Genomic DNA, 13,818 nt, shown 5'->3' with positions numbered 1-13,818 from the left:
AATTTAAGGATTATTAATCAATCTACTATGATTAAACCTTCATAATGATACATGAATTATTCGTCTCTTCCTCCTCTCCCAAGAACGATTAGCCTACCTTTGCAAATTAGCATTTAGTGATGGCCCTTTTGCAAAGAACCACACAGACCTGACTTACCAAGAAGATGGCAGAGGCTCTAAAATTAATTAGCTCCACTTTATGTTTCCATTATCTTTTAATTGGAATTTCTGCAGGATTTTTTCCTTCAGAACTCTCTCTACATTGGCAAAGCAAAGTGGAGCTTGGAATCAAGGGCTGCTTTGGCCAGTGGGAAGGGACTGGTCATGGTGGACTGAACCCAGCAAAGACGTCCACAAGGGACCCATACAAGGAAGGCCTCTGAAAGCTGTGTCCAGCCACACGGGTACCTAGAAATCCACAGAAAAGACTTGCAGCCCATGGGATGAAGGGTTTCCCCACAAAAGGGAGAAGACCTTTGAGAGTGAGAGTAAGAAACATTTACTAGGTATTTCTTATCTGACAGAGACTATTCTAAGCGCTTACATGAATTAACTCTGAATTCTCACAACAACCCTATGAATTAGGTACTGTTATTACCCTCACTTACAGATACAGAAACTGTAGTTCCAAGTGATTTCATAATTTGCCCAAGGTCCACAGACTGAAATTTCAACCCAGGGAGTCTGACTTAACGCCCACGCTCTTAACCACCATACTTTATTGACCCATTTACTTAATGTTTGCTAAGCACCTATTATATTTCCACACATATGCTTGGGTGCTGGACCTAGAAGGGTGAAGGGGGGCAGACAAGGCTCTGAAGCCAGTGTAATGAGAAGACAGAACTAAAAGAATGATCAGAAAAAAGAAAAAACCTTTCTATGTCGGACACAAACTCTATTAGTTAGAGGGAAAGCCTGACAAAACTGAAAATTAAAACATTTAAACTTCTGTATGGCAGAGGAAAATAAATTACCACCCACAAAGTCAAAAGGAAAACTGGGGGAAATATTTGCAACATGTTAGTCAGAAAAAGGACTAATTTTCTTATTAACATGAGCTGCTCTTTCAAACCAAAAGATAAAAGAGTCAAGGAAATAAAAAGGCAATTCTCAGAAAAATAAATACAAATCGTTGTGTAAACATATGAAAAGATGCTCATAATTACAGAAATGCTAATTAAAATGTCAATGAAATACCATTTTGTTTATTTCACAAGCCACATCAGTAAAGATAAAGTATTTAAACACAGGCACTCTCTAATCCTGTTGCTAACAGCAGTGTGAACTGGCATTACCTCTGTGGAGGGCACATCTGCAATATCTATCAAAATGATAAATGGGTGTCCCCTTTACCCAGCAATTCCATTTTTAAAATTTACACCATATGTATAATCGCACGTTAGCAAGGATGTGTGTGTGTGCTCACTGAAGCAACATTTGTAAATAGTAAAATAAACAAGTAAAAAAATAGAAATGATAGAACATCATACAATGGACACAGTTGTTAGAATAAAGGGAAAGGTCTTAAGTGCTGATATGGAGGGATTTCTAGGAAATATACTTAGGGAAGACAACATGGAGAGCTCCCACTTTTGTTTGGGAATAAAAGATACCCAAGATACCCACATATATGCATTGCCATCTAAGAATGGTCCAGTTTGCTGCCGAAGACGTTGCCACTAGAATCCTCCTCCTCTAAATAACGGTGGAACACCTATTTAAAGAACAGTTGGGGCTTCTCTGGTGGCAAGGTGGTTGAGAGTCCGCCTGCCGATGCAGGGGACACGGGTTCGTGCCCTGGTCCGGGAAGATCCCACATGCCGCGGAGCAGCTGGGCCCGTGAGCCATGGCCGCTGAACCTGTGCTCCGCAACGGGAGACGCCACAACAGTGAGAGGCCCACGTACCACAAAAAAAAAAAAAAGAACAGTTGGTAGGGACAACACATCACCAATATCCCCAGCTTTTTGAAAGTTCGCTTTCCACCACTTTGATTTTATGAAAGATCTACATTAGTACCTGCTTTCTGTAACTGAAAGAAATCCGAAGAGGATTTTCGATTTTAGAAAAGAAGGTGGAAAGCAAGAATAGCATTCGTGAGTTTGTTTTGCAGCAAGTCCAGCCATTATAGAGGCAGTGCTCACCCCCCAGCAGCAAGAGTGGCACCACCAACTCCTTCCCCAGGAACTACACTGGGCATCGCAGCAACAAGCCACCAGAGCTTTGAACTGTGTCTGTGAGCATCTGTGCTTTATCTCGATTTATTTTGTGCATCTGTTAGCAAGATGTGTCGTAAGGTAAATGCTTCCTTGCTATACACCAGTTCCTATACAAAAGGGTTCATAGGAACGCTCTACTTTCAGATAGACTGGGGGTAGGGGGGACACTATTAGCCTGTCCAGGGTATGGAGGCATCTCACTAAGACTTGGCTTAGAGAATTATGTGGATGGTGATAAGGGTTGTAGCTTCAAACATCCTGTCATAGACTGTCTTTTGGGACTTTGTGAATAATACCATCATGAATAGAGACAACAGAAAATGTTTAAAAAATGTGAGCTGAAAAGTGAGAAAAAAAAAGAAGAGCGTTGGTAGGTAGATTACTGTTTTTTATAATCTTTCCGCAGTTTTTCTATGTAAGTTTTCAATTACAGAATATGCTCATGAATTGTTCATGCACTGTCATAGTATTTGCTCCTTGATGTGGAAAATGTGCTAATAATTTGTAAAGATCATAAGCAGAAACATATTACATGATTCGTATATATTTTCCTAATTATCTATGAGGTTAAATGGAGAGGAGAGTTGTTAAATTCTCTTATGATGCCAAAATGAGTGAGTTTATCTCATATTTAGACAGCATTATAAGAATTATAAGAAATTCAGATATTTGGAAGAATAAATAGATCTAAGTGATGAAAAACTCAAGAAATATAGTTAGGGTAGTTTACTTAGAGTGGAAAAACCAGGCCCATGTACAAACGATGGCCAGAACTTATACACAAGCTAGTCATGTGCAAATAATAGGTACCATTTGTATGAACTGAATGTATACCATTGTTGCGAAACTAAGTACAGTTTGGAGTTAAACAACATTAAGAGGGACACGAAGAGTCATCTAAATATGTCTTCATAGACTGTTAGCTCTGTGAAACCCATGGGCAACTGGGTCTGACTTTTTCCTTACTGTATCCTTAGCACCTGACACATAATTGGTACTCAATAAAAATTCCTGTAGCATGCATGAGCATGCTCAATGGTTTCCATTCAAAATCATATTAAGGGCTTCCCTGGTGGCGCAGTGGCTGAGAGTCCACCTGCCGATGCAGGGGACACGGGGTCGTGCCCCGGTCCGGGAAGATCCCACATGCCGCAGAGCGGCTGGGCCCGTGAGCTATGGCTGCTGAGCCTGTGCGTCCGGAGCCTGTGCTCCGCAACGGGAGAGGCCACGACAGTGAGAGGCCCGCGTCCCTCAAAAACAAACAAAAAAAACAACAAAAAACATATTAAACCTCAGATTTGGTTTGAAAGTGCTTCCTCCAGGATCCCTCCCTGACCTCACTCATATCTCTGGGAAATGTTCTCATAACACCAGGGCTTTCCCTTCACCTAATTATAAATTATTAGTATCTACTGAATTGTTCATTTAACGTATTTCCACTGCTTGGCTGTGACTCCCGAAGAGCATAGACCCTATCTTGTCTCTTCCATAGCATCCCCAGCTCCTAGCACTCCAGGACTGGTAAATGATGGACATGCAGTAAATATTTGTTGATTAAACACAGGAGTGCATTAATGCATTTGTTTGTGCATTTGTATGCTTGTTTGTTTACCACCTAATTTTAGGCTATGGGGATTCAAAGAAACACAGAACTCTGCTCTCAAAAAGCTTATCGAGAAACCAGAACACCAAGGTATTGTCATAGTTTCTATGAGATATGGAAGGGATAATAAAGAGAGGAGTCATTCTAACTCGGGTGGGTCAGAAAAAGCCCCACAGAAGATGTGAGATGAATCTTAAGAAATGAAAACAATATTCAAGCCTTTATTATCGTACAAAACCAACCGGAGAATCTACAATCTAAGCCTGGAGGAGCGAAGCGAGGGAAATCATTAAAGGTTTGGGAAATGCTGCTTCATGAAAATGGTACCAGCATTTGGGCAAATGGATGGACACGAATTGAAGAGGAGGAGCCAGCGTAAATCAAACTGAATTAAAATGCTGGCCTTAAAGCAACACACTTTGACCTTGCACAGCTGCAGATTCACACCTATTCCCACTGCAGAAACCCACCCGAGACCCAGGCAAATATAGAGTTGGTGAGTCACTCACGCATACAGACAAACTCTAGTTCAAGGTAGCTGCTGCTACTAGGGCTGCACCCAGTTGAGATACGGCAAACCCCTAGTGGGGTGAATTGGTCACTGGCCCAAGGTTCTCATCTAGAAGCTGAAAGCTGCTCTATGAAAATTCCAGAGTTTGAACAGAGTCAGAATCCTTATAAAGGCCCTGAGAATGGTTCAGTGTGTAATTCATGTTTCTTTCTGTGTTAGCTCCCTAAATAGGGGGTCTGGACAAGAAATCACAGTGAAAAGTAAGACCTTCTAACCTCTGCTGTTTGATTTTGTTCTCAGCTACAACCCAATCAAGTTCACAATTTTAAAAGCATCCCTGCCCCATTAATATGAATTACTGATCAACTTGCAAGAATTACAATTTTTCAATATGAGAATTCTACGATGTTAGAGAGAGAAGGGAACTCAGAAGTCATCAACACATTCCTTTGGTAAAAAAAAAAAAAAAAAAAAAAGTGAGTTAGGTTCCACAGAAGTTTACTGAGCACTTAGTATGAGTCAGGCACCTGGCTGACCCTCTCCTGGCCTGAGGGACCCAGAGGCAAAGACAGAGCTAGGAAGCCATTCCAGGGGTCTGCCAGACCATCATACACATATTGGATTTTAAATATGCAAATCAGCAAGTATAAAAAACAGTTACAATTAACGGGAGCTATAAAATGCTGTTATTATCTTGTAATGGTTTTATTTTGAAGATTAAAAATTTGATATAGTGATTCAATACTTATGAAAATGACATATATGATATTGGAGGAAGCAAAAGGGATTTCACGTGATCATCTTTCTCTCTGGTCAGTTACACTCCACCATCACCGCTGATTCTGCACTCACGTCTTTGAACATGAAGACCATCAAAACAACCAATATCATTATCCCTAAAGCGTCTTATGCTTAAGATCCATGATTCTGTAAAAGTTTATTTCAAGGCATTCACCTATTTCCCCGGGGAAAAATAATTAAACCTGCGCTATGGACGTTTCATTACTAACTTGGTTCATTCTTTAGTGTTCTATTCCTGAATATTTAATGGAATGAATTCCTCATGACTTGTTTCACCTCGATTTTATATAGCAATTAGGGACTCTTAATTGAGGTTTAGTTTTGCTGTTTCTTAATATTAATATCATACACATTCTCCAAGAGCCTCCAATTATTTCAAGGATGCCACAAATTCTTTGAAATTTTAAAAAATTTACTTTAGTGTCATACAATTAGCTTTTAGAAACATTATCTAGATCTTTTAGGAGGGCTAAAAGATATTGCAAAGTCAATGACCTAAATCCAAAAAGAGTTGGAAATAGATATTCTATTGTATTTAGTGGTTTCAGTTCAAGTGAGCGTATCTACCTTTTAATCATAAGAGAAAACAAAGCTCACCATTCTCAAAAAGTATAACTCACCAAACTTTCGGTGCCAAAAATGTTTTTGAAACTCATTTTATCTAACTTTTTTAACAGACCCAACTTGCTGAAAAGTGAATATACCATATACACATATCTCCCACCACTTGCATTGCTTTCTTCCCCCAAATTAAAAAGCAATGGAAAGTATTTAACATCTCATCCAATTTTCTAAACTCTAAGCTTCATAAGAGCAAAGCTTATGTCTGGTTCACAACTGAGTATTTGGAACTAGCACAGTGCGTGGGACAAAATAAGCAGTAGAAAAAACAAACAAAAAACAACTTGTTGAACGATGAAATGAAGCCCCCTCAGTCTACGGAGAGGAAATCCGAATCCTGGAGAACAGAGGGTAAGGTGACTTGTCAAAAAGTGCAGGCAGCAAATCAGAGCTCGCCCCCTGCGCCCTTTCCACTCCACAGCCATCTCCTTGCTGGCACTAATATCCAAGTCACAATACTTATGACCATAACTGATTTTTTCTGCTTTTATTCTCAACTCTTTCCAGGAATGAATATGCATTCCCTTGAGTCCACAGTTCTTTTTCACCCCTTGCCTCATGTCCGCAAAAAGTACATCTAACTTTGTATATTACACACTGACAGCCCCAAGCCACCCTTCACAGAGCAATCTCAGACTCTGTACAACAGCTAATGAACAAAACATTCACTGGAACTCATGAAGCACCACCTTCCCAACCAGAAGTTCTCTTTTGGCTTCACTGGTACTTGGTAGAGTGGTGTTTGTGAATACTTAACTCCCTTAAATGTATAAAAATAAGAAAAGACAAAAGTGTGATACTAGTGATAGAAAGCATATGTCTAAAACACTTGTAACAATTGAGACACGCTACATCATTAGGAATGCTGAAAGCAAATACTATTTAGTCATATTCACGCGCTTACTAGACCTAATCTGGTTCTATTGTAAAGGAAAGGAATAACATTAAGGAACACATTTGAAATGCCAGAAATTGTTTCTAAGAGTCAACATATTGTTTAAAAAATTGTAATATTGTTTTAGAGTCCTGCTCACAGCACCCCTTCAGTACAGGAATTTATCGTTCACCTTATTGACCCTTCAGCTCTTCACAGGTTTTCACAAATGTATTCCGTATGAATATATGCGACTGTCTATACTTGAGAATGAGAACCACGTATCTCCTTCGTTCCTGTCAGGTAAATAACTTTCCATCTTGAAATATCTCTCATAGTGCGCTGATGGGATAAGAAATTTGGGGAAAAGCCAATCTTGAGAAAGAAAGGAGAAATAATTCCAGTGAAATAATGAACCTCAATGGTACAATGATTTTAATTTCTAAAAAAAATTCTATTCTTTACAATGATACCAATTTTTATTAGGCAAAATCCAATTCAATCCATCTTTTTCCTTAAAAAGTGATTAACACTATGAATTCGCTAACCAAAGTATATTTTAAATAGAACATCAGAGTATGTTTGTATGTGCGTACATATTGCTTATGTATATATCTCATACAGAGTTGTGATAACTGAAACCTTTTGATTTCACACATATAAAAATTTTCATTGAAACCAAAACATAATTCCTACAGAATTATGAAAATGAGTATTCTGAATGCCAGTCACTTGACCACATTCAGTGGGAGACAGCTATGCTCATGCATGAATAGTATATGCTTTCCAAACCAAATCATCTTCATTTGAAAACAAGACTTTACATGCTCAACACATGTGCAACACATACACATGCAACTGACAAATTTACGTATATATTTTTCTTTTCAGAATTTTTCAAAGCATTTACTATCCCGTGAAATTAAAACTGGTGTCCAATTTAAAATAATAATTTTTAAATGTAAGCATTTATCCTTTTTCGGGAGGGGTTTCTAAAGAAGGGGAATTTCTAGACAGTAATCTTTGAATCTGGATTTTTTTTTTTAATGACCAAATTATAAACCTCTGCAATCAGACATCTAGAATAGAAATGCCAACGGTAGTGTGTGCTGCCATAATAATGATACCCCCAAGATCAGCCCAGTGCCTGTAGCTGTGGCAGGGTCCCCAGGCAGCTGGGTAACTGCTACTTGATCATTATGCCTGCTAAAACTGAAGCTACTGAAGTTTTAAAGAATTCATGTCTTACTGAATTTCTTTCATCTCTAATAATTACTAAACTGGCATAATTACTTATACTAGAGGTGGAATGTGATGCATGCTAAAAGCCCAAGCTGCCTAAAATTAAAGTTTAAAAAAAAAAAGCCACAATTCTTAGTTTTCAAAGATTTATCTTGTGTTAGGCTTTTATGCCAAGAGTTGCATAATTATTTAAACCATTTAAAAGCTTTCCTTACACTATTTGATTAATACTATAACAGGGCTATTTAAATTTACTAATGTTAACTTTAAGTTTTAATTGCTTTGTCATAATATTGTTGCAGAACGTATTTTAAATCAGACAAGTACACTTTCATTACAGCAAACAAGGTATATGCAATCCTAGCTAGTGTACCATGTAATCCCCAAACAAAAAACGGGAACATATTTCAGATTTAATTGAAATGGGATTAGAAACTTGCATGCATCCCCCCCACAGAACTAACTTTAACCTTTGACAGCACAATGGGAGTCAGTGGAGAAAAAAATTAAATACATCTGGGAAAATACTTAGCCAGAATATCAGCCTTTGTATCAAAATTTCATTCAATTCAAGAGCATTCTTTAACATATTACTTAATGACAACATTTACATTCTAAACAATCCATAAGGCTTCTAAAATATGTTGCAAGTCTTAAAATTACTTTCTCTACGAAATAACTAAAAACTCAACATGGTATTCATTAAATCCAGCCATGAAGAATGTCTTCTATGGCAACAGAATTAGTGACATTAAACCAGCAATGTGAATTCTGTCAGATGAATTAATAAAGCACAGTTAATAGGAAAAACATACCTTTCATAAAATTCTTAATTGATCTTGGTAGAATTGCTCTTTTCTACTATCAAAACCTCTTTCTCCTCATTGCACGGTTTTACATCAAAATGAAAACTCAAGCAAGTATGTTTGATATTATGTTTCGATTTATGTGAACAAGTATTTCACTAGAATTTACCAGACTAGCCAATTCTCAAAAACTGACTTCCTTTAAAAATAAAAGGAAGGGAGCAAAAATGTTCCTGTAAGTTGAAAAGAAATATCCTACAAATATGCTACAAGACTTGCAATGACCCAAACAAGCAAGCAAAAAGAACTAAGTATAATTACTGAAAGCAAAAAGTTGAAAACTTCTGTCATCACTATTAGACATCACTGCTGTCAATAACTACAATGGATTTTAAGGGATATGGGAATACTCTGGCAAAACAAAAAAGAAAAATTATTAACAGCTTGCTTTATAAAAAGCTGCTAATCTCAAATCCCTTTGTAATTTCATTTTTACATGTACGCTTTTATGTTCAATATCCTATTTTTCACCCTTTTTTGACTGGATGAATAAAAGCCAACAATCCACTCAGGCATCAAACAGATGTTTTTGTTTTTAAGGCCAAGTGGAATCTTACGAATTTTTGTTCCCTCCCTTTAGGAAGATGCTGCCAGAACTGCTAAAATTGTGAAACCAGCATTTTGGAAAAGACTCACTGGACCATCAGTCCTGGAAGTTTGACTAGCACTCATGGGATTCGTGCCAACTGTAATTGCTGTTTTTGTTTATGTAGGATTGTCTACTGATTGGACTATAATCAATTTAATGACTTCAACATCTAGTCAGTATAATTTAGAGGTGGTAGAGGGAAGAAACAGTCCCTGCTTGATAGATGCGTAAAAGTCCAACTGCAACTGTTTGAAGGTGGTACAAACACTGAGCTTCTGCAGTGTTTCCAATAATCAGGCTTTTTAGCATCTAAATCCAAAAGTAAATGCATACATTGCTGTGTGCTGCAGAATTAGTATTTTGCCCTCACAATTATGAAAAAGAATATATGTAGATATTTTCTCAATATTTTTTTAAAAAACTTACCTTAGGTTAAATCTAGTTATTAAAAAAGGGAGTCATGCTTCATTTATCTAAAAATAATTCTGAGCAAAAATCTATATTGCAGGTTTTAATTAAAAGCAAACTATTACTGTCTTAATGCAATAGTTTCCTTACTATGGCATCATCTCCAAAACCAAAACTGAACCTCTAGTGATAAGGAGTTGCTTTTTTGTTTTTGTTTTTTAATAAATAAAACACAGAGTACAAGAGAACCACTTTTTTTTTCTTTTTTTAGTTATACTTCACCTGTCTACCTATAAGGAAATATATTTTTGACTTTGAAAAAAATGTGTTTAAATAAGGATTGGAGAGTTTAATGTTTCTATTAAATTTAGGAGCTAGTACAAGCTCCCTGCAGTGGCTTTTTTAACACCTACAATTTCAAGAGCTATTCCACCGGAGAATACAGCCTAGTAGATAGGTTTTCTGACTTTTGAAAGGTTATGGACTTAAAACCCATTGCCTTTTCTTTCAAATTCTATAGTTTACATTTCTTCTTTAAATTGAGAGCTGAATTTTTGCCACCTCATTATATTTTTGCCACCTCTAAATAAATTACTTCTCCTTAAAAAAAAAAAAAACACTTTATAAGTACAAAAGAAGGTAAATGGGAAAAAGGAAAAAGGTCAATTCTAAGTGTGATAACTTCAAAATGTGCCAAGTTACAAAGGGCTAGCTACTGTGACAGCCAAGTTAAACAAGGTATTTTGGGGCTGTCTTTCTCCCTGGTTCCCACCATTTCTCTCTAGAGACCCCTGGTATGGGTTTATGAACACGTGAGGGTCCAGATATCCTAACTCTGTCTTGTGTTTAATTTGGCCATTTACATGTCTAAGTGCTCCCCTCTCGCCTCACCAGCTTTATAACTTGGTTCTTACTGAATATATCACACCTTTATGAAGTGGACCACTTTTTCCTTCTTACAAGTGCTTTTTGGAGTAAATTTCCCCCAAAATTGTTTTTATCAGGTGAAATGGCAGAGAAACTTCCATCAGAGAAGCACCACAAGAAATAGAATAAAGAGCCAGCAAGAAAAGACAGAAGTAGGTCATAACTGACCAATTTGATGCCACTGACTTGCTACTTCAGAAAACAAGCGGATAGCAGGACTATTTTCAGGCAGGTAATCTATTCAAATCTCGTGGTTACTCTCAGGAATTGAGATAGATAGCCAAATGATGCAAACGGGGTAGAGGGTAACTCATTTAATTGTCTGACCATCCATGCCTCTAAATACTGGCTTTCACTCTCGGTTCCATTAGACAGAAAGGGTTATTCTGAAGATTCGCAGCATTAAGGACAGAGTAAGTTTCTTGACTTTGTGTGTGGACTGAGAGAATTTTGATGCTAGGGCTCTGAGAGCAGAAGGGGTAAAACAGTTGCATGTTTCAAAATATAGTTCGCAGCTTTCACAAATAGAAAAGTGAATCTCTTTGGTGTTTAACAGTTATAATGCACTTTAGAGGACGTAAGGAGACCAAGCAGAGCACGCTCCACTGCAGCCAGAAACCTGGCAGCCACTCCCAGGAGGCAGGTTATTGGGACAATTACACAAAAGTTTGCTACGAACAAAAAAATCGTGCAAAATTTAAAGTAGATATTCGTTCAAAATGCTAAATTTATGAGTACCCCAAATAAATTCAACTATTAATAGAATTTTTGATAGTCTTTATTTTTAAGGATTTGGTTGGAAACAAAAACTCCAAACTTAACTGTCATTTTGTTTTAATGTTTGTACCTGCCTTATGTAAACTACTCCCCTGAGACACGAGTTTCAAATTATGATATCAGAAATGACAGCCATAGCAGAAATATCTTTTGAACCTTGTTTGTTAAAGAAATAGTATGGATGTAGGAGACAAGTTGGAGATTGAATGCAGAACTTCATGTTTTATTTAGAAGGGCGCATTGCATTTTCATGGTTTCCAATGCCTCCTTCAAACTGGTGAAAAGTAATCTGCAAGGTTTTGAAATACTGTCACTCCTCTAACAAAATCACCATTTTTATCTCTTAGTTGCAAAACTACTAATCAGTTCTTCATAAAAGAAACAAATCAAAGCTGCCTTGCTATGCCTGCTGATAGCGAAGTGTTGCTCATTGCTTATTATTATTACTATGCCAGAATATTTGTCATAATAATACCTCCCTGGCTTTTCTAGGATCCAAGTGTGACCTTCCGAACAATATAATGGACAGAACACTCCTCGAACACATTTTGGAAAATGGAGACCCTTCCTGGAAGACACAGGGGAAGGAAAATAGTGACGAAAAGGCTAGGGATTTAACAGGAGCCACCTAGAATGCCATTCTACTGCTCCAAGACCGCTACTAGTATCACAATTACTCATCTGACATAGCTCATCTAAATATGTGTTTTCCCAGGTAAATGCATGCCCTGAAGAAAAACAAATCCACTCTTCAGTGAGGACTGTACTATTTTTATTCCTGTCTTCAGCTTCTCACCCCAAAGCTCAGCCAGCCCACCTGAGGCCACTCGCTCTTCTGGGAGCCTTCCAAGCATCTGACAGAGGAGACCACCACTGTGTTCCGTGCCCACCCAGAAAATGGAAGCTAAATCTTTGTTTTTAACGTAAATATTTTATTTAGAACTTGGCAGTTGAAACACAGATGCTGTATCTTCATGGAGAAGATACCGGAATATTTTTGCGATGTGACAATATAACAAAAGAATAAAATGCCCTCTACTCATTTTCACTTGCCATTTTTTTGCTTATTAACTTAAGGACTGCACAGGTCTCCGTCCCAGTTATTCTGCAATCCGACTTGTCAAAGACTGCCCTGCGAATACCGCCAACTGACAGCTTCACTGACCGCCCATAAAATCCTACGTGCATGAGAATAAATCTTTAGGAAGCCCGGGGTAGCACATGCACCACAATCAACAGAACTTTCACCGTGAATTCATTCCAAAGGCAGGCGAGCTGAATGCCCAGAAACTGCAGATGAGCAAAACTACCGACTGTGCAAACTTCAATAAACTTTTTAAAAATAAAAAGCCCCCAGCAGCCCTTAAAACCGGGCTGACGCCAAGCGCTCCCCTATCAAACTCGGAAAGTTCTTTCCAGGTGACGAGGAAGAGGTTCGTCCTGGTACTCCGCTCAGCGTGACTTTTAAGGAAGCTGAGAGTCTCACAGCAAGTTCCCCCAACGCGAGCGTCGTCCGCCGTTACCCTGACACCCGCGCACGCCCGTGGCGTTTATTTTTTCACTCTCCACGCTTGCATCTTTCAGGCCCTTGGTCTAGGTTTTCCCAGAAAATGTGTGGCTCACGTGAATGGAAATGACCACAAAAACTGTGTCAAGACACACGTCAATGATTCATCTCGTTTTCAAACTAAAACTTCTGTGCTTCAAGAAAAAAAAGAAAGCGTTCCAGTCTGCGAGGCCCTCCCCCACCCCGTCCCTTCCCTGGAGAAGAAAGGGCTTTGTGTGTGCGGTGAGGGCTCCGTTAATCGAGTTCATAAATACACATCGGCGGGGGCCGGGGCCGGGAGCGTGAGGCGCCCGGCTCTCCCCACCCCTCCCCCGACCAGCGGCCGAGTCGGGAGTCCGGGTGGCAGAAACAAGGGCGACTGGGCGCCGGGGCCCGGGCCGCTGAGGAGGAAGAGGATGCTGCGCCGTCGCCGGGGACCAGAGGGCGGGGCCGGGCCGCGCGGACCTCGGCGGGACCCCGCGGGCCCCGGCGGGCGCACAAGCCGCCCTTTGTCCTGCGCCTCTGGGGTCGCAGGCCCTCAGCCGCCGACCGCCGTAGCCCCCGTGCCCTCGTCCCGATTCCACGCCCCGCGGGCCCGCACCTCCTCCGGTCCTCGCGCTCCGCGGCTCGCCCTCCCCGCTCTCGGCCCCTGAGCGCCAGACCTCCCGGCTTCCAGCGGCCGGCCGCCCCCAGTTTCCCCAGGAGGAGGCTCGGGAAGGTAGACGAGGAGGAGGAGGAGGAGGAGGCCGAAGAGGAGGAGGAGGAGGCCACCACGTGACTCTCCTCGCCACATTCCACCACAGCCACCAGATCAATAACTTCTGGTTCCCCC

The 13,818-nt window shown here is 39.7% G+C and overlaps 1 protein-coding gene across 1 annotated transcript in view; it reads right to left on the bottom strand.

Moving 5' to 3' along the window:
- ZNF521 (zinc finger protein 521) overlaps positions 1 to 13,818 on the bottom strand; it is a gene marked incomplete at its 3' end in the record, with an annotated part of 256,271 nt that overhangs the window by 241,049 nt on the left and 1,404 nt on the right.

The sequence above is a fragment of the Leucopleurus acutus genome (genome assembly GCF_964270905.1).
Source record: "Leucopleurus acutus genome assembly, chromosome: 13".
NCBI lineage: Eukaryota > Metazoa > Chordata > Mammalia > Artiodactyla > Delphinidae > Leucopleurus > Leucopleurus acutus.
This window is presented reverse-complemented; position numbering and strand designations above follow the sequence as displayed.